This window comes from Cebidichthys violaceus, unplaced genomic scaffold, assembly GCF_023349555.1.
Source record: "Cebidichthys violaceus isolate CVI_PGR_0920_01 unplaced genomic scaffold, fCebVio1.0.p SCAF_15, whole genome shotgun sequence".
Taxonomy (NCBI): domain Eukaryota; kingdom Metazoa; phylum Chordata; class Actinopteri; order Perciformes; family Stichaeidae; genus Cebidichthys; species Cebidichthys violaceus.
Window position 1 is genome coordinate 10,197,636 of NW_027176318.1, and position 5,906 is coordinate 10,203,541.

Here is a 5,906-nt window from a genome sequence, read left to right on the forward strand (position 1 = left end):
GGAGGGGGGGGGGGGGGGGGGGGGGGGCTCCTCTGTCCCTGTATCCATGGACCCGCCGCCACAGACATGACTTGGGAGAAAAAGACTCCATTCAGAGTCACAAAAAAGAAAAAAAAGAAATGAAGAGAATAGGGAAACAAACGATGCACTGACCCGCCTGATTTATTGTGTGTGTGTGTGTGTGTGTGTGTGTGCGCGTGCGTGCGTGCGTGCGTGTGTGCCAAGCCGAGGGTGAGGAAGCGATCACCCGCAGACTGAAGCAAAAGGGGTGCAAGGATGAAGCGGGGTAGGAAGCCTTTTTTTTTTTTTAAATCCTTGTTGCTTTTAAGTAATTTAAATGTTTAATCACTCGTCAGAACACTTTAGAAGAACAGAGATGGGGGTTGAATTTAAACAGAAAAGAAGAGCAGCAGCTGCTCTCTCTTGTGAACGGGCAGTTTATTTTTCACCAAAGATTAAGTGGCGTCACATAAAAAGGCAATATAACGACAGAGGGACTCTGAAGCCACCTTGTGGTGTGCCAAGGGCTGCGGTGGTGGAGGAGCTTTTGTGTACAGCCATCGTGCATCTTCGCGTCGAGGTCATCGAAAACTCCAGTTTTTGCGATTTGTCCCACGATTGTTATTTTGAGTAATAACCGTCGTGTCCGATAAACGCACCGTAACACGCGTGCACACGCCAGCCGAAGTGTGGAAATGGCTTGTATTGCTGGACTAAATTTGGGGGGGGAAATATATGATTTATGGATTTGTGAATATGTATATGTTTACAACTACTCTTGTATTATTCAGTATTTGTACAGGTTTGTTTTTCTTTCCTTTTTGTGTGACGAATGGAGGCCTCGCGTCTTCACACATGCTCGCTAAGGTGAACGCTCTCTTCCCCGGGTCGGCGTCCTGAAGTTTGCTCTCAGGGAGCAGCGACCACGTCACGTTGATCAGGCGCGCACATTATCAGTGTACCAACAGGGTGAAAAAAGGAGTGTATGGAAATAAACCCACTTTTCTTTTTGCATTTTTCCTTCCGTAAGTATCTTTTCTTGTTGCTTGTAATTTACAGTAATGGCCGAGACATAAAACAGTGCTTTGTGGGAAAATCTCCTCCTGAGTTTTATGGCCTCTGACATATAATTAAAGAAACATCCAGTTAAGAAACACTGAGCAGAAGTATGCTGGCCTTGAGATGCATTATCGGGCTGAGCACAAATTAAGATTGTGTGCGTTCGCCATAAATCTACCTGCCCTCTGATGCAGCACAGCCCAGTAAGAGATCCATCCCTCTTTGGACCGAGTCCATCCCTCCATCCTCTCCTCGCTGCTGAAACAGCCGACTTTACTGACCCCCCTTCTCCTCTCGGAGCCCGAACCCCTCGCATCCGCTGGGCCAGGGAACTCAAAGTGATAATTGGGTCTTAAAAACCAGACTTGTCATTGAAATGAGGGATTCATCTCAATTACTATGAGATTTATTTAGGACTATTACCTCGTGATGGATTATAACTGACAAAGTTAATGCAGGGTGTTATGAATCATCCTCAGTGCGTAATATACTTTAGCTTTCCTCGTCAGCCTTTTAAGAGCTAATTGAAGCTTTTAGGCTTGTTTATCTCCATGCAGAGCAAGGAAACATCAAACATCACTTGAGGTTGATTGTGGATTGCGGCCGACTTTGCACAAGATTACTCCCAAAAGTGCCGTCGACGGTGCATGCCTGGAGTGTGAGCGTTAAATCAGATCAGTGTGTGCCCAACATGGAAGCATATCTCGCACCTGATTCAGTCTCCAAATAACAAATCACGAAACAGAATGTCAGTCGTAGCTGCAGGTACTGCATCAGATAGGAAATGTGTGGCGCCCTTCTCAGGTTATTTGTTATGACAGAGTACCATCTGGTGGTCAACCAGTGATACTGCATGAAGTGCATTTTAAACGTTTATATTTTTGTACAGTTAATGTCAAATTAGGCACATTCTTCTGCCTTCTAATAAATGAAATGAGGCAAACTACAGCTCATTGTGCCGCATCTGAGACGCATCATTAATACACTTAGGCCGTCTGGTTGCAGCAGAAAAAATACAAGAAAGTCTGATTATGAATATGGAAACGTACCCAAAGAGGTTTAAGGCAAACATGTAGGTTCATTCATTTAGGGTAGCAGCACATTAGGACAAGATTGTGTGCGACAGTGCAGCGGTGTGAGTGTGTGTTCTGCCTGTCCAGACACGAACAGGGAGTGGGCCGACCTTATTTCTGGGTTTCAATCATTTGCATGCAAGCAGCAACCTAGCCTTCATTAGTTGTGCTGCTTCACAGTTTACATTCAACAATGATCATAGTTTGTCTTTTCACCTTCTGCATGTATCAATGCGTGAGGTGAATTGCAGCCCGCAGTCATAATTATCAAAGAGAAGCATATAAAAGTCTATTTGAATACGTTTGGAGAAAGCTATCGACTGCATGATACAAAATGACCTGTGTGTGATATCTATCGCTGTGATTCCTCCTGCTCAATGAGTCTAATTAGATACTGACTGGCCATAATGTCCAGGATAATTAATAGCCATCTGTCATTTTCATTGGGTCCTCCTTTTGCTGGCAGGAGCTCCAGTCGGCTTTAACGGCAAGAACGACCTTCATTTTCCATTTAAAATCAATGCCAGCCTGTATAATTTCAGCCTCAATTCGGTTTCAAAACTGCAATAACCTGCACGGCTACGTTCTGTTTCTTTAGGTTATGATGAGTTCATATTTTCTTTTTATCTGCGTCCTGCCCCGTTTTTTTGAGCTGTAACCTGAAAATATGGAAGCCAATTCCTGCCCATAAAGTCAGCTCACATGTTGACTTTAAAGCTTGTTTCCTCACATCGTGTAATAAAAAGTCAGTCTTCAGGAGCGATGTAATAGAAGACACTGATTTAGCATATTTCTGATTCCTCTGGCATGATTGTTTCCCAGTTGTGGTGCCTAACAGGAAAAAGCTCTGGTTACAGCCAACAGTTTCCTGCCTGAGGATATCACACTGCGCTCAGGTATAACGTGCAATTATAGAGATATGATCTGGAGCCAGGCCATAAAAGTTAGAAAAGTAATAAGAAGGAACACCTGTGTAGGAGTACAGAACATTTAAAAGTTTCCCGTGAACCCTCTGCAAAGGTAGGCCGCATTGCATGTTAGTATCTCAAAGATTTAGTTAAATTATATATAACATTAGGACCCTGGAGGTGTAAGCTTAAATGTTCGTAATAGCCAACCTGTACTTCAACGTGTCAAAGGTTCCTCTGTTAAGAAGGTCTATGAAGGCGAATACTTACATGTTTAAGATGTATAAACCCATTTCCTAGCTATGCATATTGTTCGTTCTTTAAAAGGCAGGGATGGTCTTCCACAGTGTTTTCCAGGCTAGTAATTATAATAGTCATAGGTCACCTGCTCCGCACACTCTACACGACAGGTGGCGCAGGAGGTCTGGTCTTGCTTCCTGCACCTGCGAGGCAGAAGATCCGATAAATAAATAAACAATGTTTTCTGGCTTTTTTAAGAGTATCCGAGGTGTAGGACAGGCTCGTGCCTCGGTTCACGTTCAATGCACGTGTGAACAGTAAAGACGGTCATCTGTTCGCTGGGTCTGTTGAGTGTCGTCATGGATGCGCGAGCAGGGTCAGCGAGACGGCGCTGCTGTCGACGCTCAAAGACATGGTGCCTTCAAGTGCCCTGCGTGAAAAACCTCTGTCGTGAGCTACTGGTAATTAAAATGCGTTTAAGAGCCTCAATGTTGAAATTGAATATATGTTCTGATAGGTTGTGACACAATTCTGCAATGACGAAATACATTTACTTAAGAATAGAAAAATTAAGACCATTTTATTTCTATTTTGCTCTCCAGTTCAAGAGCACAATAGCAACACAAAAGAGGAAATATAAAGTTCTAACTCTCATGATATCTTCTCTGAGGCAACACCATACAAGCATTCACAAAAGAATGTTCCCATTAGAGCCTCATTCACAGGTGCAACAGCCTCACCAGCCATCGGACAAGAGAAGATTTCAGCGAAGGCCACGAGACCAGGGTCCTTCTAAAATAGTGCAACGTCAGAGTTCAAGAATACTTTGAATGCAACTTTAGAGTTCTACAGTACTTTAAATGCAACATTAGAGTTCTGGAATGCTTTGATTGCAACATTTTAGTTCAAGAATACTTTAAATGCAACACTGGAGTTCAAGAATACTTTGATTGCAACATTAGAGTTCTACAGTTCTTTAAATGCAACATTAGAGTTCTGGAATACTTTGATTGCAACATTGGAGTTCAAGAATACTTTAAATGCAACATTGGAGTTCAAGAATACTTTGATTGCAACATTGGAGTCCTAGAATACTTTGATTGCAACGTTGGAGTTCTGGAATACTTTGATTGCAACATTAGAGTTTTAGAATATTCTAGAATACTTTGATTGCAACATTGGAGTTCTACAGTACTTTAAATGCTATTTCAGGGTTCTTGGACCTGGTTTCTTATAGCACTTTTATTTACGACGTGCCTCTCATTCACATTCATACTGATGGCATCAAAGCAACCATCAACAGTCAGGAGTAGTTTTGATTGTTAGGCTGTTGAACCGCTCCGTGGATCTTACCATTTCGGTTATTTCTACTGTGCATTAGGGGCTCATATTGCCAAAATAAATGTGCATGTAATTGCCATATTGCCATATCGACATACCCGTCCAACGGGCCAGCCAGTTAGTCGGTCCTGACTTTGAGCATTTACGTGGCACTTCCGATCTCCGACAGCACTTGAAAGCAGCAGCACCACAGCGGGGCACAGTCGGTATCAGTTCCTGACGCTTCACCACCGGCGACCAGCGGGCTGCGGTTACTGAGCCGGACTTCAGGAGAAGAAAAGGGGGGGATAGCGACAGAAGAGAGGCCCCCTGGAGCACACACACGTCCCTTTTAACAGGTAAGCGACCCTGTACGCGGCGTACGCTGTGCGTCGATGCGGCTTTACTTTGCTGAAATGTGGGTAACCGTCACCGTGTCTCCTGTCGCATAGAGAGAGAGTCAGTAACGTTAACGTAGCGCTCCATGTGGGGATGCGTCCGTTGGAAAGGATCATATATATAAAGATCCGTCTTTCTGTCAGCAGTCAGTTCAAACCTAACTAACTCAGTGCAGGTCTGGCAACACGACACTACCGATACCAGTCTAATATTAAAGTTAGGACTATTTTTAGAGGTGTTTTTCACATGTTATGCAACGTATGCGCTATTATGATATTGTGATAATATTCTCTGTCAATGCGTCTCAAACACTGTTGAGTCTTTCTGTTGCTCTGGTCGCTGTGTCTCCTCCACGGTGTGGAGGTTGCCTGTTGATGGTTGCTTCCAGAAGTTTTGCCTGTTCCTCAAATTATGCTAGAGTTTGTTTTTCACTCACGGTCGATTCCTCGATTAACGTTTCAACACGTGCGATACTGTTTGCAAGTGTAGTAACATACAGAAAAAATAACAGTTTTAATTGTTCTTTTTACATAATTTGAGATTGTTTCATCTACTGGCTGATTACCCATAAACAACATCTAAATGATGGTGTGATATGTGAATAGAGACGATCAAACTTAACATGTATGAGGCTGTAATTCTAAAACAAGATCCATCTATCGATTAGTCGAATGGCACCGATTGATTGACATTATTTTGAGTCTTTTATCAGCAGAAATGACAAACTTGTGTTGGTTCCTGATACTAAAATGTTAGGCTCATTGTAAGTTCCACATGTTTTGGTTTTGAACTGTCACTTGGACAAAGCAAGACATTTGAACACATCATATTGGGATCTCTATTTTCCAGGCTTGTGACAAGCAGACTGAAACAGTTGATTATTAATTTGGATTTTATTTATATTATC